Source organism: Lissotriton helveticus, chromosome 2_1 (genome assembly GCF_964261635.1).
Source record: "Lissotriton helveticus chromosome 2_1, aLisHel1.1, whole genome shotgun sequence".
Taxonomy (NCBI): Eukaryota; Metazoa; Chordata; class Amphibia; order Caudata; family Salamandridae; genus Lissotriton; species Lissotriton helveticus.
This window is the reverse complement of record NC_136059.1, coordinates 624,366,294-624,391,142: the sequence shown is the minus strand read 5'-3', so window position 1 is coordinate 624,391,142 and position 24,849 is coordinate 624,366,294. Positions and strand designations below refer to the sequence as shown.

Sequence of the window (24,849 nt, the reverse complement as noted above, 5' to 3'; positions counted from 1 at the left end):
TCAACCTCCCCAGCCCCTCTGGACGTCACCTCTAGCTTCTGCCCATCAGGTCCTACTCGCTCAGGGGTGTCCACCCAGGTTCTAGCCTACAAACCCCTACCCCAAGCGGTGTCCCGCGGCATCTGCCCTCCCAGCGTCTGCCCTCTTAGCTCCTGGTCTCTGGCCCTCCCAGCTCCTCCATCCCACCGCCTGGCCGCTTGTCTCCTTTTCGTCAAGGTCCTGCCCTTCTCCGTGTGTACCCTCTAGCTCTGCCCGTTTTGGTGAGGCCCAACCTCACGCAGTCTCCGCTCCTGACCGCGGTTGCCCAATTCCATCCCAACTTTTGCTCCCCCACCCCCCACCCGGACTCTCCGGTCCCAGCTCCTGTGTCCGGAGTCCTCCCTCCTCGTCCCCGGCCCTAGCTCTGCCCTAGCACCGCCTGATTGCAGAATCTGCTTCCCTGGCTCCCATCTCAGCGTCCGCCCCCCGCCTCTCACCCACCACTGCCTGTAAGTGTTATCCTTGTGCGGTCGGACAGCGCGTGCCTCCAGTCTGCAGCAACCGCAGCGCCCTCCTCAGTGCAGCCCTCTGCGCCGCTCCACCCCCACAGACCTCCTCTCGCAGCACCTTCTGGAGGATGGAGAGTAAACACTGTGGCCCCTCACACGTCCATGCTCTTCAAAGGGACCCCCGGCCCGCGCTGGGTTCATGCGGGGGTTGTGGGGCAGATTAATGGCTAACGTCGTGGGCTGCCTGGCAGAAACGCTGCCAGCGCTAAGTCAATATTTAACTGGCGACCACAAATCCCAGCGCAGGTCCCACGAGAACCCCTCCTTAAGTGCTAACAGGGCAGTTCACAGCCTCACACTCTGCCCGGCGTGACTGGGTGGGGGCAGTAACGGGGCACTTCAAGGAAGCCACCCCACGGACACCAAGGGGGTCGCAATACACATGGACAGCGGCGCTATCGTGAGGGCTGTGACATCTTGAACCTTTCCATGTAGACATTGTGGCTTAAGATACGTGGGTGGTGTCCCGCGGAGTGGACCCACCCGTTCTTTCAGCTCAGCCTGCAGCTGCAACTGGCACTTTCCCATCTCTGTTGCTTGTTGTCTTTGTTTCCTAAACTGTCCAGTCGCTGCAGTGGCAAAGCAGGAACCACAAATCACAACCCCGCAAGCAGGACCTTTCTCGTTTAAAAATACATTCTCTTCCAAGCCCCAAAGATAGGTCGGTGTCTCCAGGGTTGGGAAAAGCAGGTTCTGCTCCAGTGAACGAATCATCCCGTGCCCCCTCCGATGCCAATAGCCCCCCTCCCTCCTTTCCGCTGGGTGCCTTCAGTTTTATCTGCCCACTTGAGAAGCTGCCTGTGAGGTTCCCAGCCCGAGACAATAGCGCTTTGCACTGAATGCAGAGGCTTTAGAAAGAAGGCGAAGAGCTTTCCAGGCACACTGCACTCCTGGAACAAAACCAGCCGGAGCAAGACGCATCGCCGTGCCACTCACCCAGCAGGCGCACTCCCCGCTCCCCACTGTACCCTGCCGCCCGTACACCAGGCACCAGAGCTGCTCGGCGAGACGTGAAACACGGTGCGTCCCCAGCACTCCAACACTTCACACACTATCGCGTACTTCAGTGTGGCCCCCGCCCCGGTTATCAGCCCTCTAGAAACTAACCCTACAACTTTACTCCCCAAATGCAGCCCTCGTTTAGCTGCCGCTGCGCAGACGAAACAAGAAGACAAAAACTGTGTGCCACATGTGAATGTCCGGAGAGCGGGCGATGCCCCCTGTCTTAGAAGTCTTCGCCAACGCAGATGGAGGAAAGTAACAAAATAGAACGAATTACTGCCACGCTGAGCCTGAAAACGAGATCCTGCCTCGGGGCACGCTTGCATGCATGCGGCGAGTGCGGTCTCACCGCATATGCCAGAGGGACGTGTGCGGAGCGAGCCGCGCGTTACCTGAAGGAGGCGGCGGTCAGTCCACGGGGTGCATCAATCGCGGGGCTCTGTCGCGGGGTGGCCAGTCTTGTAATCCCGTGCCCGGTGCTTGCGGTGGCTGCGAGTCCAGTGCTTGGGGTGCCTCGGCTTCAGAGGGTTCCAGTCGGAGAGGGGCGCCTGGCCGGTGCCCTCCTTCCCGGGTGAGTGTGGGTGCTGTGCGTCTGGTCCGAGCCGGGCAGTGAGGAGAGAGCCACCCAGCCACTTTTGGCTGCAAGTTCAAATGCGAGCTCTGACAGCCCTCGTGGATATATCAATCTGCCGTCGGTGCTGGCGGGGGAGGGGCGCTGGCACGGAGGAGAGGAGGGCTCAGCCTCGCACACCCCCTTTTCTCCAAGTTAATGAAAAAAGAAGGAGCCCGGGGTCCAGCACCAAGTGAGTCACTGAGATTAGCGCCCTCCCCCTGGCTCCCGCCTTCTCTCAGCTGCTGCTTTTAGCAGATGCACTCTGAGGGGGTGTACCCCACAGAACGAGACCTTCCCCGGGTACCTCACACTCCGAGCATCAGCGCCCTGTAACTAGCACTTGTGTGTGTATGGAGGGGGCAGCGCACTGGTGGTGCGTAAACGCCATATGGAAGGTGCCTACGAGTAATGGGCGCACGTGAAGATTTTACGCCCAAGAGCATAAGTTCGATGACTCCAGTGGCACCTAAAATCCAGTCACTTAATTGTTGTTCGCGAACGTAACGGTTTTCATAACATAGCAACACGCCCTGCCCTAGAGTTTCGTTTTTCCTCAGTGCCGGCTAGTTACAGAAAACCACACACATCACCATGTCTGCGAAAATGGGGAACTGGGATGTATTGTGACAACGATTTTTTTTCAATTCACTTTCATTGTCTCAGTGGTACGTCGTTTACTGTAAACCAGCAGAGTAAACTTACACTACACACGGTTGCAATACTCACCCAAACACGCACACGAGCTACATACACACACACATACATATACTAACCAACGTACATCAGACACGCACATTTAGCCACACACTCACACAATGACATAGTGACTGTCACTTAGACACTGTATATCCGCACTGAGACACGCACACACACAGTGACACATGCACGCACACTGCCTCACCTACTAGGTACCCACTCTAATCCTCCCCCCTCACCCCCAAAAAAAATACACGTGCCACCCATTCCACGTGCCCAGGTCGATATGAACTGCCGCACGGAGCTCAAAGTTTCATGTGGTTTGCGACTGTAATTACATAATTATCCGGAAAGGGAGAGTCCCCTGTGTGCGCTGTGACGCGCAGAGGAGCTGCAGCCCTAGCCACCTTCCTTCTCACAGTGCCGGTAATGGAAGAAACACACCGAGCCAGGCCGTTCCGTCACTCGCCCTCTGCAGACGGCCCACGCCCAGGGATTAGCGAGGGGCTTTCCTTAATAAGGTCTTGGAACAGGGCTTCTGCGTGTATTATTTCTGCATCTGCGATACGGCAAACGGGTGGAAAACTCCACGGAAGAGCGGCGGAAAGCTCACTTGTGACGCTGCTTAACTGAGGCGGGAGCTGACTGGAAACTGCAATTCACGTCTCCCAGCGGAGGGTCAAGATTGCCTCGCATGCCTTAGTTTATCTGACAACGTATAGATTGCTTCCAGCTGCCACACCAATGCCCCTGACTGAGTGTGCGGGAGGGGAGCTCTTCTGGCAGCTTACAATCCTGGCAATTCCTGTTTAAACATTATGTGAGGTTTTGATGTGTTTCCTTGCAGGAAATCCAGTTTTTAGCCCGTCTTTGAGATTCCCGTGCCTTCTTTCTTTTCCTGGCTAGATCAGCATCCCTCATCGAGGGGCGGCTTGCACCTTGAGCACGTGACATAAGAGACATTGACCAGAGAGAGTGAATATTGCAGCCCTATCCTACCATGGGAAATGCAGAGTGCGCCTTCAAGGCTGTCTCAAGGCTAGTCGTGCAGTCATTTTCCTGCCCAGGAAAACCAGAGACGCAGACTGCGTCAGAAGTGGGGACACCGGGGGATGTGCTTACTGAAAATGACGAGTGCTGGCCAGTGACTTCTCAGCGGCTTGGCCAGTATCCCGGGCCACGAGGGAGTATGGCCACTCTTCAGGGACTTGGAAAAAAGACGAGCTCTTCTCCAAGTCATGAAAACAGCCTTATGGACCATCCTCTTGAGACTAGGCAGAGTGCACTACATGTTTGTGCAGGAGCTGTGTATTGGTTTTGGCGCTTTCTAGATAACAACAATATGATGACGATGACCAAGCAGTGCTGAATGCTCTGGCATGTAAAACGTCATCCACTCACTGGACCACGTGACACTGACTCTAACGCACCATCATCGAAACACAGGATCCGCTGTTCACAGCCACCTGTGTTATTAGGAGGCTGCATGTCCTGGCTACCCTATATCAACCCACGTCACTGTGAAGGTGGCTGGCCCCGTCGCCTGCAGGGTGACAATGGAGTGGACACCCTCTTAGGGCCTTATTACTAGTTTGGTGGTGCGGCACCAGGTTCTCCAAACCGCCAAACCCGTGGTCAGGCCGCCCACCAGATTACAAGTATTTCTCGTGTCTGGCAGGCTTTTCTGACATTCCCACGCTTGCCCTGAAAATGGGCACTGCAATGGGAATGCCAGAAAACAGTTCCTGCACGCATGGACTGTAAATTCCATGCCGTGCAGGAACTGGGGTGCATGCACACAGGGGGGCACGCGTTGTTCCTCCCTGCATGCTCTCCTTGGCGGTGCAGAGGTACAAGGGAGCCATTTCCTTTCTGCCATGGTTTTCATTGAGGAGGAACCGCCATGAAAACCACGGTGGAGAGGAAACTCGTAGTATGCTTGGCGGGACCATGGCGATGCCTTCCAAGCATATTGCAGCCTCCTGACCACCACAAATAGCAGGGAACAGTTGTTCCCTGGTGGCTGTGGTGGGGCAATGGCAGTCCGACCACCCTAATTGTAAAAGGGCGGTCAGAAGACCACCACCGCCGCCCCCCCATGAGTCAGGTGGTGCATTGATTGCCAGACTCGTAATTAGGCCCTTAGTTTTTTCCATCAGCTGGTGAAAGTAAACTATGTTTTCTGTGGCCACCACAGAGAAAGCCCGCCATGCGTAATCTTTCGGCCCATAGAAACATTGCACAAGTCACACCTGGGTGCCTACACCAGATTTGGGATAGCAGCTATTTCAGAAGGCTCTCAGCTGCTACTCACCCTTTTTTCTCCTGCGTGTGTCACATGGCACAATAAGGTTTATAAACTTGCGTCAGTTTCCCCCAACAAAAAACTGTGTGGTCTAATTGTGTGTTGGATGTAGAATCATCCATGATTGGGTTGCAATAACGAACGAGGCTTGGTGTGGGAAGGCTAAGGGGAGACCCAGGGAGGGCCTGTATACACATTTCCTACCCCAAGGTACCCCTCTGAACTCACACTGCAGCTCTCCACTTAAAAATAATTTGCACTCAATTGCAGGCGCTTTCCACCAAGGGATCACGGACTGGGCTATATAACATTGCAAATAAATGCATAGAATCACTCATAATGGGAATAGAAGTATACTGATATGGAGGAAGGGAATTTTATGATACAAATTTAGTAGTAGGTTGCAAGGCTGCACTGTGTTGTAGGCGCGCCCTCCATTGGGATATTCTACAGTGAATCATGAAACCAAGACACTCAAAGCACCCAGAGGCAGTAGAAACATCACATACTGCCCTTTAACAAAAAGTGGTGTGCGCCATAAGGACGCTTGGAAGTGTACTTCATCTGCTGAGTGCCTTTGGAACCAGGGCTTTGAGTGGGCCGGGTCCTGCCGGTGCTCACCAGAAGTTCTAAAAAGCAGGTGCTGAGACGGGTCCATTTTTGCCATCACCCTCAGGATGAAAAAAAACAAACTCAACTTTCCAGCAGTGCCATCCTTCACTGCCTTTGATGTCACTTCAGAGAAACTCGCCGTAGTTCTTTCACAGTCTCATCATTTCAGAACTGAGTCATTTCCACTATGCTATACTATTAAGCCATGGTTGTTGCTTATTTATATGATAGAACTAACAGCCACTGACAAAGCCAATTGTACTGGCTTGCTGTAGGTGTAATGTTACGTGTCCTATAATATAGTTGGATGCAATGACAGAAGCAGCAAATTATCTCTCGAGAGGCACACTGTGCTAACCACACATTTTTAGCTTCGTTTATAAGCCACGCCCTAATGTCATCGTCCACGACCCTTTGAGAGTCCCGCTCCCAGGTTTTTTCATCCCACTCAAAGCTCTGTTCGGAACTTTATAAACGCTGGACACAGACGAAAGTCGATGAGAGCCATCGTCTCATTGACTGACTCGTGTGTGACACCATTGTGTGTACACACGAAAAACATGGAAATGCCTCCCCCCTGATAGATTGATGCGAAACGTCTTTTATTGTTTTAACACAAGTTGAATGTGATGTAGAATAAAGGACAACTCAGCTCTTTTCAAACGCAGAGCACTGTTTCTTGTGAAATATTATGGGCCTGAAGTCGACGGGGGAAAGGGAAGTTCATGGGTGGGCAGCAGATGGATTGGACGGCGAGAGGTCATGTTCCTCAGAAGCAGGTAAGAGACAGGGCCTCTCGGAAAAGAAAGACACATACTGTTCAGTGGGTAGTGTTACCTCGCCCGTGTAGCAAGGACTTTAATAGCCGAGTTCTAGATAGGTGTCAGCTAAGTGCTGAGCACAGTGATTAATAGTGATGAGCAGAGTGCGCTATAGATAGGAAAGGAGGGGCAAAGGCGTTTATTACGGTGGTATGCTGAGGGGCAGTTGTGCCTGTTGAGGTAGTTGCTGTCCAGAGTTCCTGGTAGGTCCCGAAGCATACACTATCTATTGAGCCACAGTTGACACTCGTTTCCTATCTGCCTCGGGGACTGACAGCTACTAATGGAGCAGACTGCCTTTCTGCAAAATGGCGACATGTACGTGCAGACTGTCACGGGATATGTGCAAACAAAAGCCCCGAGGGTCTGCATCACTAAGAGGAATTAGTTCCGCTTGAGCAGTCCCCACACTCCTCAGGTAAAAAGCGCAACTTTGAAATGCGGCTCACGCCGGCCACCGTGGCTATAGTTTAGATATCACGGCTGTTCTGCGGGTACAACCCAGGACACTTGCCTTTGTTACTGAAGAGTGCACCTCCGCCCCCCTTACAGCCTACTAGCTTGGATTTGGAAGAAACAGCCTGTATGTGCTCTCACGTGCCATTCTTTCTGGGTCACGCAACAGCACACAACACCTGGTCTTTCGTCTGAATCCTGGAATCTCAAAAATACCAAATTCTCACTGAGGCCGGGGCTGGTGCAAAGGGGACCCGCTCACCTGAGCTCAACACCGCAGGACGGATGGACGTCCAGGGCCGCAGGGGAAACAACAGGACAGGACAGTGCTGAGACAAGCCCGACTTGTCCCAGATCACGAAGCCACAGGTTTACCCTGTATGCTGCCACCGGCTGCCAGTGACTTGGCGCACAATAAGGCACCTTTGCTAGCATGTCACGCTGTTCGTATTAATGACTACTTGCCATCTCTATATAGTGCATCTTGTGTCCAAGGGCGGCCTTTCACTGGCCAAGTTTGAGGAGAAAAATTGAAGTAAAAAAAAATACTGAAATAATTAAAGTGGCCACGACACGGGTTGCATGGTCACCTATGATGCTTGTCGCTGACCGATAGTTTAGGGTCATCCTCGTCTCAATAAAAACACAGATAAAGCCAGTGATTGGCTGGGTGACATTTTAGGGGCGCCATATACCCGCGCAGCTACGTCCATCTCAAATAAATGCCGCTCGGCCTGCTGGAGCCGCGGCCCGTCTTCCCAGCTCCTACGGTCGCTTGTTCAGCTTTTCTTTTGAACACAAGGCAGCAGCAGAGACCTGGAAACCGAGCCGCGCCGGGCCCGCGTGGGGACCAGCGAGAGGCCCGCTGGGCGGCCGCCAGCGCGTTTTTTTCATCCTCCTCGCGTTGTTCTCGGCTGACACTTTAATACCAATAGTAAAAGCAGCTCGCGAGCAGCCAGGCCGCCTCCGTGGGGATCCGCGGAGGGCATTTCCTAAAACGAGATGCTTTCTGGTCCCAATCAGGAGGGGAGAGGAAACGTCGAGCTGCCAGTAGATTTATGGAAGCGAGAGGCAGGGAGAGCTCACGCGGGATGGGGGGACCCGCGCGAAGCACTTATAACAATAAACTGGAACTTGGCAGGGTACCCCGGGGGGCTCCGTGTGCGCGCATCTGAGATCACAAGCAGCTCAGCTGCGCTCCGGGCGCAGAGGCAAAGGGCTCGAATGGAGGCTGGGTGCCCCAACATATGATAGCAGTGATGCAGTGCCAAGCGTCAGATGCCAGCTGCGCATGTGGCTAGTAAGGGCAAGAGGAGGGCTGGTAGGGACGATGGGGCATAGCGGGGCCAGTAACGGGCAGCAGAGCTTCGATGGACGTGCCAATGCCCCCGGCACATCGGGTGGTAACAGGGGCGTAGCTAGAGCTTGTGGCGCCCGGGGCTATCCTTCAGCTTGCCGCCCCCCTGGGGTGGTGCTGGGGAAAAAGGACGGCGAGCACCTGAAAGAGGTCCGAGAGACACGTAGTATCGCTGCTAATAGTTACCTCAATCATGCAAATTACATGCACATACATGACACGGTCCAGGGCTAGACAGTCCCCGCCCCAAAATAGTACCGCCTGGGGCGGACCGCCCCCACCTAGCTACACCGCTGAAGGAGAAGCAGAAAAAAAAAAACTTACATCAGTTCTACCTACCTTGTTTGTGACATCTCACTCATAACATCACAGCTTGTTATGAGCCGCTAAAAGTAACCCTAGAGCTACCCCTAAGTTGATGCCCAAACACACCTCTCCACTTCCCACATTTCAAGCCCTTGCATCCCAATACATTTACGTGACACCCATTCATAAACGAATTGTTGCCCAACAGGTAAGTCACCCCGGAACTTTACCTTCTAAATCAGCTTCCATAAACACCTCCCGATTGAAATACAAGCCTCCACGTACTGCATGCTTTCCTAAACCTGTGCTTTTAACACCTGTGCTCACCCTCCGTCTTTTCGTAACCACCTCCGTTAACCCTATATCTCCCTCTTCCATGCTGCGTTAGGCAGTAACATTTCCTTTCATGTACTTCATAATCATTAGTGATTTATTTAACGTTCTGACGTATTTTCACAATAGTAACCTCCTCTTCATCTTACCCTGGTAACCTTGTAACAATCGAAGTGACCCCACTCTTCTAAATCCGTCTTTCGTGATATTTGCCTAAATCTACTACATATCTCAAAATACACTGCGTGTGCCCAGGTAAAATGCGTCAGTGCTTTATCTATCAAGCTGCATAATTTACACTTCCTCCCCCACTGCGCATCAAACCTAACTGCCCTGCCCAACCTAAGATGACATACAACGTAGCTGCCCAAGGTTTCAGATTGCAAAGTGTGACATTTTCATAATTTCAGTGCAATTTTGAGTGACATTTAAATTACTAGGAGTGACACTTTCTCACACGCAAAATCAAGCAATGAAGACCAGGAAAACATAAATATCAAGAAATGCACCCAAAAAAAACTATTTAAGAAACCATTTTCGGAAACGGCAAGCATGTCACAAAGCAAATTATACCGCATGTTTGTGTGCACACTGTTATGCAACAACAATTCTTTCACATTTCATCACCCTGTTTTGGAATCAAAATGTTTTATAGCTTTCGTGAACAAGAATTTTCAATTCAATAAGGCAAAGATTATTCATTCTCCTCTTTGCTTTATTCAAACAGCAGCCATGTAAACAAACACAGAATAACCATAGAGTTATGGTACAAAAACTTCCAAACCCAGAGTTCCAACATGAATTACAACTTCCAGCATTAAGGTCCAATATCCAGACAGTGCCCTTGACCCTCCATAAACAAGCCGATTTACGTAAGCACCTCCTCTCCTTGCTGCAACTGATTATTCTGAAGTACTGACATTCTGAGATTTGTTAATGTATTTTACACATAGTTTGCCTTGTATCTAATACATTACCCAGATGCACACTTTCATTGACGCTTTCCCGCCGTTTGTGTTTGCTTCGCCCACTTATTTAATTCGATTCCGATTTTAATGCTCTCTTTGGAAAATGCCTGACTGCAAAATACACGGCTGCCTTTCTCTTCAACACCACCGTCTAACTACCGCTTGCTCTGCCTTCGCACCCAGAGACAGTTGTTCTGGGCATTCACGTGACCTCTCCATGTCACGTGAATGCCAATCCACTGGCTGCGCAGTGCGCAGCGCTTACACTTCAAACGGCGGCGCGGCCGCCCTCAAAATAGTGCCGCCTGGGGCGGACCGCCCCCCTCACCCCCCCCTAGCTACGCCGGTGGGTGGTAACTAATAGCTCCCCCGGTGGGCTGCGGTGGCAGAGCCAAGCGCGGGCACAGTCTGCGGGCACAGTGTGCTGACAAGAGCGGCAGCCTAAAGATGAGTGGTGGGGCCCACCTGCAGAATGTTTGTTTATTATGACCATAGTCTTTAAACAATGCAATGAACATAACACAGAATGGAGTATGCACAGTAAATTCATAAACCTTTTTTAAAAATTAATCCGTTAAAAAGATCCTACACACCATTATCAAAAATACAAAATACCAATAAAAATTATATTTTATCTTAAAACTTATATTTACATTTTTAAAAGCCTATTCATTTTCTTACCACTACAAGTAAATTCATTCTACTAAAATTTCATACAGTACTACAGATTATTCCTGGATTCTTAATGCACTCAGGGCCACCTTTAAAAATTTACCGAGGGCAATTACAATATCAATGGAAGGGATTTCTGTTAAAAAGCTAGCTGCCTGCGTCCTTGTTTTTATACCATGTTTTAGAAATACAGGGCGCAGCCACAGTTTTCTCTGATCTAAGAGTGACAGACAGTCTAGCAAGATATGTAGCAGGTCACCTTTAGTTCCCAACTTACACCTACAGAGACCTTGCTGGTCTAACATTTTTGTTTTAAGGTCTCTGTTTATTAACCATGGGCTAATCCCAATCCGTAGCCTCAGGATCTCTTGCCTGTACCCGCGGTTGGGTAAAATGTCAAGGTAGGGGAACCAGTTTTCCTTTGACCAAGCGTTTAGCATATGTGCTACTGATTTTTTCTTTGCTAAATATTCTATATCAATCAGTCTAGAAACTTCTTTCCCCCTTTGCTTCTGCTCACCTTTGGTACTAAGGACTTGGTACGTTTCCTGGTCCACATCGATCTTCAATAATTTACAAATTCCCATCAATTTTTCCCTACTCACCTTTGCCCATTTTAGCTCACTTTTCTGAATTTCTTTACAACACCAGTGTGCTACTTTTTGCCTTTCTGGATCTTCCAATCTCTTCCAAAATCTGATTACAGCCATCTGAGTATGTATCACCCAGGACTTTGTGCCTATTTCTGTTCTTATGGCTTGTATCATAGAAGATTGAGGAAGGGATAGGAGCCTTTTTATGCATTTCCCCTCTATCACGTCCCAGGATCCCTTACCGCTCAAATAAAGGATCTCTGCTCCGTACAGGACTTGGGAGGGGATCATTGCCTCAAAAGCTCTAAGTATTGGTCGGTGTGACATCTCTCCATAATCCCCATTAAACCTTTTTAGACCACATATGGAAGAGAGTGCCTTTGCTTTTTGTGTTTCCAGGTGGGTATTCCAATTTAGAGCCCTATCGAACCATATACCTAGGTATCGATACTCACTGACTGTCTCCAATTTGAGATCACCTATGTACCAACTGTACCTGCTTATCTTTTTCCCGAAGCATAAGGTTTTAGTTTTGTCTAGATTGATAGTTAGGAATTTACTAGCACAGTATGTATTAAAGGCATTAAATTTTCTTTGGAGACCCCTCTCGGTCTGGTCTACTATTACCAGATCATCCGCGTACAATAAGCAGGATACCTTGTTTCCATCCATTTTAGGGCTGGCACTACCCACCACCTCTAGATATGCCGGGAGATCAGACAGAAAAATAGAGAAAAGCTGGGGGGCCAACACACAGCCCTGTCTTAATCCATTGGCAATGGGTATTTTTGGGGTCAGAGATCCCACGGTATCCTTAATAACTTGCCACCAATTTTCTCTATGTAGTTCCTTTATTATTGTGAGGAGATCTTTGGGAATATTTAACCTCTTTAGGGTATCCCATAAGCACGCCCGATCTACTGAATCAAAGGCTGCTCTCAAGTCGACGAAACAACAGCATAGCTTGCCATTTTGTTCCGTCGACTTCCTAGCCATAGCCCATAGAGCAAATCCATGATCTATTGTAGAGTGGCCCGCTCTAAAACCACCCTGTTCTGTGGGTACAATTTGGAACTCTTCAACCCATGCATTCAATTGTTTCAGTACAATTTTAGAGAATACTTTCTCTCCTATATCTAGGAGGTTGATCAGCCGGTAATTTTGTGGCGCCTCTTTGCTCCCTTTCTTGTGAATTGGCCTAATTATGGCACCCTTCCAGGTAGGTGGCATTTCGCCTTCTTTTAGAACTACATGGAACATCTTGGCCAGAAATCTAGCCCACCATTTAACCTCCGACTTCAATATTATTGCAGGGAGATTATCTGGACCTGCTGCACGAGTTAGCTTAAGTTCTTTTATAGTAAGCTCATCTTGTTCTTCGTTAAATTTGGATATTAGGTCTTCTGAGATTTCTTGCCATATTTTGGCCTCAACATCCTCTCTGGGAGTTCTTACCCCGTACAGTTCCCTTATGTACTCTTCCCATGCGGCCTCACTCACCACGCAGTTTAATTCTCCATCTGTTGTTCCGGCTGCTGCCTTCACTAATTTCCAAAATTGCCTTCAATTTTTTTCCTCTATGGCTTCTAATAGATCTAACCAGCACTTCTCTTTATATATCCTTTTTGCGTTATTTACCATTGATTTGAATTCTTTTTTCTGCTTGATTAACAGTTCCTGTCTCTCTTGTGTGAAGTTCTTTTTTTGCCTTCTTTGTACTGCTCGTATCTCCTTTTTCTTGGATTGGCACGCCACAGAAAACCCTTTACCTCGGTTTATCTGTTTTACCCTTGTGAGTTTCTCCCTATTTAATTCTATTCTTAGGCACTGGACCACTTCTTCTAATTTACCTATAAACCATTCCAGGTTTTTATTCTCAAACTTTTCAGATACCGTTTTTATTTGCATGGCCTTCAGTTTTTCCATATATTCATCAGTTAGTCGTGTCGTCACCCGTTTGGGGTACTCGACCTCCTGGATAATCACCGTTTCTCTCTGCGATTTCCTTCCCCCCGATATTGTTAGGTGGAGAAGTTTGTGATCACTCACCTCTTTTTGTTCTATCTTGAAACATCTAATCTGAGGGAAATTCCAGGCTTGCAAGAATATATAGTCGATAGGGCAGTTCTGTTTCCCTAGATTAAACGTCTTTCCTGCTGGGCAGTCTGTCTCTATTCTACCATTTACACAGTGAAGGCCCCTACCTCCTAGGGCGTGCACTAGTTCTGAGTCCTGTTTCGAGATCTCCCCAGCTGGGAACCTAGCAGGGATTATTCCGTACACCTCTAACTGTTCCCTGTTCCACAGGTCTGCCTTTTTTGGATTTAATTTATGGTTGAAATCCCCCATTATTATTATTATATCAGCGGGATATTTTTCTAAAGTACTGTCTACATCCTCTTTAAAACACCTCATCTCCCTTCCATACTCCTCCCCATTATCCCACTGCATATATACATTCATTAAAATCAACATTTTATGGTTCAATTCCACCGTCAGAAGTTCTATTCTACTTGATTGGACCCATTTGCATTTTGTTTTCAACAGTTTTACCTCCCTCATTACTTTTGTTGATACCAGTGTCAACAAACCCCCCGAGGGCCGTCCTAGGTTTTTCTTTGTGGCGGGATGATGTAACTGTAAGTATCCTTCAAAGGTTGGGGTTTCGTCGCATCACCAGGTCTCTTGAAGGCAGGCAATGTCCACTTTATTTACGATTTCCTTTATATATTCCCGTTTTTGCTCATTGCCTAGCCTATTCACATTCCAGGTTAGGAGACCTAGTTCTTGCGACCCCCCCGACCTATTCTACGTCACTCAAACCGTCCTCTTCTTCCGTATCCACCGTATTACTGTCGTTGGATTCTCCCACTGGATTACTGTGTAAGGACCAATTGTCCCATGAGGATTCGTTCCCTGTATTATCTATCACAACATTCAGACAACTCCGGTCTCCTTCTGTTTCTCTGTAGAGAATCACTTGTCTCTTCTGTAGCCCGGCGTGCTGTTTTAAGAAGGTATTGTTTTTAGTGGTTTTTATTTCTCTCTCAGGAATAATCCTTATACCCTGTTGATTTATCTCCTTGGCGGCTTCCTGGATTGCCCTTTTTACCAGGTCTGAGTAAAGGGTGATTTTTGTTATTTCCTTTCCGTTCCTATTCTCTACAAAGCCTACAAGCTGAAGGTCTTTTGTACCGATCCCCCTCAAACTATTGCATTTTGCAAATGCAGTCAAAATCAGTGCCCTATTCAGGGAGCTTGTTTTTCTTGCCAACTTTTACTTCTTCCCAGCTGGTAACAGATCCAGAAATAACCATTTGTTATTGTCTCTCTCGTGTAAATTCATCTTTATTTCCTGCACCTAATGACTGGCGATTGTTCTCCCTGCTTGCCGTCCTTTCTTTCTTATGCCGGGTAGTTCTTGTGCTTGGGGGCTTACTGACCTTTGTTCATTGGATCGTTCAGCCATTGTCCTTACTTTCTGCTTCGTAATGCGGGTTGAAGGGGATTTCTCAGTTGCCTCCTTGCGTGTCTGCTTTTTCCTTAGGTCTCTCGGGGACTTTGGTGGATTTGCCTCTACATGCATACGACTGTGGGTTATAAAAGTCAGTGCTGAGGCATTTAATCCTGACTGCACCCCCCCCCCACCGTTGTTTTCTTCCCTTTTCTCTTTCCTGCAGGTTTTGGTTGCCTAAATTTTTCTGCCCCGTTCCTTGCCCCAGGTGCTACATACCCCCCACGCCTTTTTATCAGCATAGGTCTTTTCGAGATATAAACATTGTCTACAATCTCTTCGGCGTCCTTTGCCGTTTGCTCTGTAGGCTGAGGCAATCTTTCAAGGATTACCATGCTTTCTTCTTCAAGTTCTGTCATGGCACTTTCCTCGATGGGTGGTACTGTGTCGGTTGGCCTTAACCTACTTGGCATTTGGCTCTTTATCTCCGCTAATTCTTCTTCTATTTTCTTTAAATGTTGTTTCTGTGCTTTCATCACTCCGTTGTTTGAGAGTGTTACTTCCAGGATTCCTTGTAGGGCTTTCTGAAGCAACAAGATTAAATCCATCAGCGAAGATGTGGGGGTTTCAGAGATCACCGAATCCTGTGTATTGTTTCTGACTGGGTTTATCTGGTGACCAGTCCTTATGCTCTCTTGAAGTAGAGGGGATTTTTGCATTGTGTAATGCTGCTGAAATTGATCTGGCGCGCCACCCCAGACGTAACTCTGGTTCTGGCCTTCATTTCCCCTATGTTCTTCGTTCCCTGGTGACAGCAGTGAGAACATTTTTGGGGAGGATGATAGTCGGGGCGCAGAAATATGGTGGTTTTGGGACTGGAGTGTCTGGTTTATGGATTTGGGGTTCTCCCTTTCTTCAACTATGTCGAGATTAACTTCTTCCTGGGATTCTCCCTTATCTGCCCATCTTTGATTTTCTACTGTCGTGCCAGAATTTTCGCCAATCTCCCCACCAATTTCCACTATTTCTCCGTCTAGATCCGATGTTATCGCTGGATTTAATGATTTATAGTGTTTCCCTACAAACTCCTTTATGGATTTTGACGCTGCCTTGTTCTCTTTCTGTTTCAAAGTTGTTTGATTACAACCTCTTTTCGCCTTCTGGGCGTTCTTCGTTGCCCTTTTGACTTTTCTTTTCTTGCGTCTCCCCTTACTATTATCCATAGAGGATGCATGACTTTCCTGACTCTCTTCCAGGAATTTTGAGCCCTCCATTGATTTACTCCTCCCTGGTTCATCCACTGTACGTGATTTTAGCCCTCTTTTGGGTGCCATTTCTAGGTTTTTAGTGCCAAAACTGTTGTTCTGCTGCAGGTGGAATCTCTTATTAATTAATATAATTTTTTACTCTTATTTAGGAATTTTTCACTTACCTCTGGTCTGCCTTGTTGCCTTCAGCCTGCTTGCCTTGCCACACTTGTAAATCTCTGTTGTGATCTTTCACCAACTTTTCCGTGGTGCTTGGTCTTCTTGAAGCCGGGACTTTAAATGCCCTTATTATTTCTTGGCACCTTGCTCATTCAGGCGCCTCCGAAATTTACACTAATCTATATCCTTGGCTGACTCTGCTGATTTCCTGTTTAGCTAAATGTCCGAATCAGCTGTATTGGGCCCCCCCCTAGAAACTGGCGTTCCTCAGGGGTTCCTCAGGGGTTCCGCTGGGGTTGCGACTATTCCCCCGTTTTTGTTCCTACGCGGGTCTGCCCGGGGCTGCCGGTCTCTGGCGTTTGCTGCTTCTCTGCGGGCTCAGCCTATGCCCGACTTCACTGCGTCTACGACGCTTGACGAGCCCTCCGGCCCGCGTCGCTCCCCACTCCCCTCGTCTCACCCCGAGGGCTCCGAGGGCTCCGCGGTATACCGAGGCTGGGGAGGGTGTCTAAATGAAACGCTTGCCGCGTCCGTAGTCAACCTCGTCCTCGGTCCTCGGTCGTGGGCTTCCGCCATGTCCGTTCTCGCTCCTCCTCCCGCTCGTCGTTCAATGCACTTGGTCTGGCTGGGCGCGGCTTAGGCTCAGCTAGGCTAGGCTAGGCGAACAGAGACCAAATCCCTGCAGAATGGATGCCGGACTCTACCATATCTCACAGACATTCAGGGGCCTTGGGCTCATCAGGGGGCATCCTAAGTATTGTGGGGCGAGAGGGTGCTGGAGGATTCGGGTCCTCTGTGCCACGGGGGCTGCAGGGGTCTGCGTTGCATCCCTGGACAAGAGTTTGTTTTAGCTTGGGATCTCCGAAGGTAAACAGAGGCCTTTCCCTCTGAGGATGCACGAACTGACAGAACTGAGCCCCGAAGAACCTCTCACCGAAAAGGCTGCAGGGGCTGCGCCCCCCCCCCCTTACACCGCAGAGCAAAAAGCCCAGCGGTTATGCGCTGGGGCCAGGCTGCTCTCCGTCCAGGGGGTGAGTAGCAGGCTGGACGATGAAGGGGCGCCGCTTCTGAGACCGAAGCAACAGAGACCGGGAGGAATGTACCCACTTGTACCGTGAAGATGGTGATTTTTACTTGCATTTGAGGCTTCTTTATATAAGACCGCCAGTGGGGTGAAGGGGCAGCGGGACAAGAGATGGTTGAAGTTGTTTGTCTGTTAACATGTGAAGTCGAGCTGAAGGCAGCGTGAGATGTCAGTCTGCCGGCTGCGGACCCCGGTACCCTCAGACACAGGCATGAGCAGAAGCCTCGCTCCACCAAGGACCCCACCCACCCCAGGACAGGGGGCTCTCATCTTGCAGCAGCAAAAAAGAAGAGTTTAACTTTTAGAGTGAGGGCACATGCATGGCTAGTTATCCCTGTCACTTTTAGTAAAATCTATTTTTATCCTTTGCAAAGATAAATGCAATACAAAGGTAGACATACCTTTGATACATAATAAACAAAAAGAGACAAGAGAAACAAGCAAGGTTATGTTGTTACCTTATGTCATGTCACTATATGCAATTCAAGCCCATTGTATTATTGATAAGCTTACCCATAAGTCAATACTCGGCATACAGTCAAATAATTACAGATGTATACAGAATTACAGTTAGCAAAGCAATATACCATCTTACCTAAGAGTGCCTGACAAAGATGATAATAGTGCAAAGGTATCCCCACAGTTTCCCAGAGGGGGTAACCAGTATCAAAACTCTTGTCTGCGAGATTCCATGTACCAAAAAACCTCTCTGAATCCTTTAGTATAGAGTAATAACAAGCCAACCATATATGGCTTTTGACTCTATCACACACTTTTCACAATAAACAAACCAGGTCTACTGCCTTTCTATTCCTTTTCAGAATCAACAGATCAGGTGTTAGCCACCATAGCCATCTCAGGCCTACGGTATTGGGCATACGCTTTGCCATTAGGCAAACATGCAATTCAAACACTCAGTTTCAGTGGCAGCACACACACACTACCCATTCAAAGCTGTATGCTATGTGACTAACATTTGGGAGGAGCCAAAACCCCTTTAAGAAGTACATCTGAAATCTAATTTTCTGTTGATTTGATTTGATTGGGAGATTTATAAAGCGCGTGAATGCCCGAGGGCGTCTTGGCGCTACCAAAGATTAGATTGCACGAAGGTAGAGCTGGTACACCAAACTAGGCTAAGCTGAAAAAAGCCAGGTCTTTAGATTCTTTCCAAAGGACCACAATGAGGGGCTGTTTTTCAGTTCAACTGGCAACTTGTTCCATGTTTTTGCTGTGTTACCTATGAAGCTTCTCCTCCCCACCTTAGTTGTTTGAATCTGGGGGTCATGAGGAGCTTAGCACTGCTGGATCTTAGAGTCCTGGAAGGTTCGTAGGGTTGTAAGTTTCTTTTTAGAAAGCATGAGCCTGAACCGTGCAGTGTTTTGTAAGCTAGACAAGCTGACTTAAACTGAATTCTTTTTCTTACAGTGAGCCAGTGCAGGCCTCTCATTTTTTGAGCTACTGGTTCGAACCTTGGAATATTCAGAACCAGCCTGGCTGCTGCGTTCTGGAGCCGCTGAAGTTTTAGTAATAGCTGTTTTTGCAGCCCTACATATAATGCATTACCATAATCTAGTTTTGATAGGACCAACAAGGTAACCAGGGTTTTGGATGTGTCCGGTGGAATGTATGGCAACAGTTTCCTAATTAGTTTCAGCGTATACCAAACCGAGGAGGAGATAATGTTTATTTTCGCTTTAAAAGTTAGTTTGGAGTCAAATATGACGCCCAGCTTCCTCACGTTGTCCACCGGCAAAGGACATCTGCCGAGGCTATCCGGCCACCAAACGTTTGACCAGATGTTAGGTTCGGCCCCCAGTAGCATAACCTCTGATTTATCGCCATTCAGTTTTAAGCAGTTGTCCTGCATCCAGTGACTGACCTGGTCCATGCAGAGTCTGAATCTCTCCGCGGTCTCAGTGGTATTGTTTGAGATTGCCACCACTATTTGGGTGTCATCAGCGTAGGATAGTGGGATGAACCCTCATTGTCTGATGATGTTGATCAGGTCTCGTAACAGATGCACTGTCAAGCCAGATCCATAAATATAATATAAATTAACAAACTATTCATATTGTACAGTATTACTCACACACTGTATTCAGATTAAATCTATTTGGGAAAATCAACCTCAACCACACCCACACTGCACATTTTCTTACAGTAAAGAAACACCAAGAAAAATGAAAAATACTCACAATCCCAGTACAAAATTCCACAAGTTCTAGGAAGAGGCCTTAAACTGAGACTGGCTCCATTTCAATTCCCAGAATATTCCAAAACTTTCTTATCCTTTTATTTGGGAAACCAGATCTTTTTATTTACAAAGCAAGCATATACTAACACAGCCACAAACCTCTTAAGCTCCTCTCAATAATGCACATATCACCTTATGTCTCATTTTGAAAAACACAAACAAACTCACACAAACACAAACACACACACATACCCGCATGAACACGCAAACATACACATTCACACAACCACACGCACACACTCGTTAGGTTCAGTTTCATCAAAATTCAAGTCACTAGCACATTTGACAGTGTCAAAGACATGAGTGGACTTTACGATGGCCAAGTGGACAAATAATTACAACAAGGTGTTCATGCTGAGTTTAAGTAGTAGACGCATGGACAAGTAAAGTAACGTGTCCTTTCCGGATAGCAGACCTTCTTATGATGCAAATAAATCTTACTACTTTTTTTTACTTTGTTGAAGCACTGCACACACAATTATGCACTGATAATTTGTATATTGAGTTGTAACCTCTACATAGTACGTTTTATGTCTACTGCAAGTCAAAGGTCAAGAACAGGAGGACACTTTAGATGGGAATACCTGCTAGGATCCTTGTGATCCATCCAAAAGTCTACGTTACTGCCTTCCACCTCTTATCAGCTGAGATTCACTTGAGAATCACTGTGATTCACTGCAGCTCTGCTGGTTCAAGCATGAACCAAGGAACCTAGGACGCCGTCCATTATAATCAAGAGAGGGGCACCTAGTGCTCTAATACAGACAGTGGCGTTACCCAACCTGCTTATTATCATTTTATCTTTCACTATGGGCTGAGTTAGGGTGGTACTGGGGTTACGAAGGAGGAGTGGTTTGTCCACTCCAGGTGGGCATGACTGCTTGACCGGCCATCTTGAGACCAATCAGTCATGCACACTTTGCATCTTCCCCACTAGGCTGCATTACACAGCCTGGTGCGGAACATGCAAAGCCTCCCAGCGCTCAGACCAATCACAACGCTTCCTCCACCCCTCCTCCTACACGCCTCCACCCTTGTACCCTGCCAGTCACTGAATACAAGACCTACCCAGAATTTGTCTCTCGAGGGAAGGTCTTTTTATCACAGCTCTCCCCGTCACTCTGCTCAATTCCCTCCTCCACCTTATCTCACCACTCTACTGAAGGAGAATCAATTTGATTCAGCCTGAACATTCTATTCTGACAACACAGGATTTGCCTTCTGTGGCAGTTTACATGATTAGTTACAGGACCAAAGCACTACATATCTGAACATACTCACTATCAAGCATTCATCCACCCAAATAAACACATGTAAAGTCTATAGGCCCTTGCCAGCTTTAGCCAACAAAAAGACACCATTAAACTAACCCAAGGTTAGAACTGTATATCAAGCACCTTCTGACACTCTTTAACTGTCTTGCACAGTTAGCTCGCTTTGTATAACACCAAAGGATGCCCTCTAGTTTAGTCATAATGGACACGGAGTTTTATGTTAAGAGTGTTAATGATCATGTTTCTGATGAGAACATCTACTTACCTCTAGAATCAGACCCGACAAATGAATATCAAATGATTTTGCAGAAAATTGTGGATCATGCATTTGAAATGAATTGGATCAACGATAAAACCAAAACATCTTTTGAATTGAAATTCCCCAGGAGACCAAAATTGTACATGCACAAAAATCCGATCAATCCTCCCTTCAGACCCATTGTCTCAGCTTGCAGGTCCATCTCTGAACCCATTGGGAAATTCGTTGACACGTTTTTACAACCGATCGTTCAGAAAAACATAACATACATAAAAGACACCACAGCATTTTTGAACCTGTTGAAAACAGTTGAACTGGAAGCTAACACAACATACTGGCTACGTACCATCGATGTAACAGCTTTGTACACGTCGATCCCTCATAATGAGGGTATGGAAGCTCTGGAATGGAATCTTTTGAATAGCGACTTGGAAGACACACAAAGGATATTCATCATGGAACTAATGCAGTTTGCATTGTATTACAGTTATTTCGAGTGGCAAGGTAAATTTTACAACCAATGCAATGGGACATCAATGGGCTTTGGGGGGGCCCCCTCATACGCCAACATGTACATGTGCAAATTTGAGACTGATCATATTTTGGAAAATTTAATGTGGACTGAAGGTCTACAAATCTTTAAAAGGTTCATTGATGACATCTTTCTAATTTGGAAAGCTCCTAAAGAAAAACTAGAAAACAACATCATGACATTGAACACAGTGAATGAACGCATTACATTCACCCACAATATTGCAAAAGACACCATATCATTTTTGGATGTGCAAATCATTCTTCAAAACAACAAGATCAGCACTAAAGTACACATCAAACCAACTGATAGGAATTCAAGCCTGTTGTTTCAAAGTTTTCACCCTGAACCGCTCAAAAAACATTTACCAACGTCGCAATACATGAGACTAAAAAGAATCACTACCAATGATGTAGATTTAGACATCTCCATAAAACAACAAACTGAAAAGTACCGCCAACGCGGTTATCCGCAAGACATTCTTGACACTTCGTCAAAAAAAGTGTCAATACAATCCAGAGAACAATTGTTAAAAGAGAGAACTAAAACTCAAGATCAAAAAACTGTTTGTGTACTGAAACATTCAACTGAATCCAGCAGAATAAAACGCATCATTAACAAGCATTGGTCCTTGATCCAAACTGAACCTGATTTAGTGGTTTGTATGACGACAGCGTTACTTTTGCGTTTCAAAGATCACGTAACCTTAAAGAACTGCTCAATACACCAAAAAAGGAGAACGTGAGTTGGTGAGGCATGTTAAGATGCCAAAACTGCATTCATTGCGGGAATGTGATAACAGGTAAGACATTAACTCACCCCACTAAAGGGTATCAAATTGAGCTGTATCATACAAGCACTTGTGATACATCGAATTGCATATACATGATTAAATGCCCGTGTGGCAAAGTATATGTGGGTCAAACGGAACGAAACGTTAAAACACGTATTACAGAACATAAGAGTAATATAAGACTCTTCAACAAGAAATCCACTGTTGCTAATCATTGGAATGAAGCAAAACACCAAATTTCTCAATTACGATATATGGTTTTAGAGACAATCCCGCAACGCTGCGACAGGGATCCTGTCAAACAAAGACTAAGAGCTGAGTACTTTTGGATTAAGAAATTGAACTCTACCCCTCCCATGGGGTTAAATGATCGGATTGAGTATTCATGTTTTTTGTAAATCCAGGAATTTGACATTGACTCAGTTCGTACACTGGGTCCCCGTATTATCTGCTATATTAATTTCCTTTCTGATTCACAATTTTACAATGTTAAAGTGTGTAAAGCCATCTTATTATATATCGTCCACATAGTTGATGCCATTGTTTATTAGAACACAACCATTCGGTTTGTTTTGAATACTTTATTGACAAACGCATTCGTTGCCATTTCCCAGTGAAACCATAGACCACCATCACATGACACTGACGTCATTTGCGTACTTCAGGGCGATTGGTAGATATTCCGGTCAGGTGATTTGCACAAACACAATGTTCACAATCTTCATTTGGCGCGTAAATTGAGTTTGCGAGCACCAGTCGCCCAGTGAGGAGTTGAGACTGAGCTGTTTCCAGCCTTGTGTAAGTCCACGCTGCCGCGTAATATGATTAGCCTGAAAGCATTCACTCACAAAGTATTCGAACTAACGGTTTCATTTTCGCATTTATGTATAATGGTAGCAACGTTAGAAATCTTCGTGTTCTTGTCTAATGTGGCATGCGGTTCACTTACGCTATTAATCATAACAGTAGCGAAAAAAGTTTTTTACCAACTGTTTTATGACAATGGCACATTATATGCTTATGTATGACGTAACACATTTTCATTGTACGTATCGTTGTTTATATGTCACTGTTGATTAAGTGGAGCATATATTCAGGTCCTGTCTCATTTCATTTTTTTCAGACCCCTGATGAAGGGTCCTTCTTTTATGACCCGAAATGCATTGGGTACCGTTGGAAATGTATGAAAAATTATGAATTGTTTGCATCATAAGAAGCATTATGTTTGCACATAATATTGAAGTTGAATGATAATATGAAATCGATAATTCAAATGGAATTGATATGAAGAATTGAATACATTCAACATTTGGATAAGAAACCAGAGAGTTTCATGGTATATTGTGCGCACATTTCTGTGGACAGGTGATCCTCTCCACATCATTCATCAGATTTCTAAAGGCACGGAGGGACGACGTGCGACAAATGAGGCGCCCACTCAAACAGCACTTTATTTCAAAATACAGAATCCTAATCAAATAGTGTGCACGGGGATAATATTAATAAACTCAGATATCCCTCACATTTTTGACCTCTTTGGCCATCATCAGAACCCCTCGAAGCAATAAAAGTGATTTCATCACAAAATATCTTCTAGGGGCTGTTTAGTAAAAAAACATCCTTCTAGTGGTGAAATGTAATGATGACTGAGAACTTGTTGATGATAGACTGCCAAGGTAAGTAACTGGGATTGACCGCCCTGAGGCTTGACCTGCTGGGGGCAACACTGGATGGCTTGTTCGGCCCAAACCAAGGACAAATGCCTCGATACTGCATGGCCCAGTTGAGGGTGCTTTGGAGATCACGTCTGGCTGGGCTGCTTGTGCTGCTCTACCCACCTAGGCAGCATCCACAGCGAGGTAAGCAGACTGAGATGGCAAAACACAACTCAAGGAGGACACATGATGGAATGCACAAAGGTTGCAAAGACTTCAACAATACCTCCGCAGTCCCCGGAACATGACCTTCCATCAGATGGGAACCTTTCATGCGAGGACAAACTGAATGCTATCCTCTTGGAAATTGAAGTGTCTAGGGTGCGCTGTAGCCGAGGACATCAACCTGCTTTGTCATGACCACAGGATACTATCTGAAAGGGTCATGCTTACAGAGAAGTCCTTGGCTGAACTCCAGCCCCAAACAATGGATTTCCAAAAACAACTGATGGACCTAAGGGAACACGTTTATTACCTCGACGCCAGGACTGAAAGATTCAGAAAGATGAGCCTGGTTCAACAATATATGCATCGTAAGGAGGGCAGCTAGGGCTCTAACATGTTGGTTCACTTTGAGACTGGGTTTAAGAATCTTATACTGTTGTCGGACCGTACCCCTTTCTTCTCTGTTGAAAGGGGCATTGAGTCCCTGCCAAACACCCCCCACCTGGGGCTTCTCCATGCCCGCTCCTAGCTAAGCTCCTGCATTTTAAAGACTGCGATGCAGTCCTTAGGATGGCCCAACAAATAAACCCGATCCCTCTAGAAAATG

At 46.9% G+C, this 24,849-nt stretch overlaps 1 protein-coding gene across 1 annotated transcript in view; it reads right to left on the bottom strand.

Annotated features, from left to right (window-relative positions):
• The window catches only part of LOC144818189 (versican core protein-like), a 181,417-nt gene extending 179,212 nt beyond the window's left edge, over positions 1–2,205 (bottom strand). The window contains exon 1 of the mRNA XM_078675329.1: positions 1,943–2,205. The gene's annotated coding sequence lies outside the window, so the exon portion shown is untranslated. The remainder of the gene's footprint in view (positions 1–1,942) is intronic.
• Between the last annotated feature and the right edge of the window lie 22,644 nt (positions 2,206–24,849).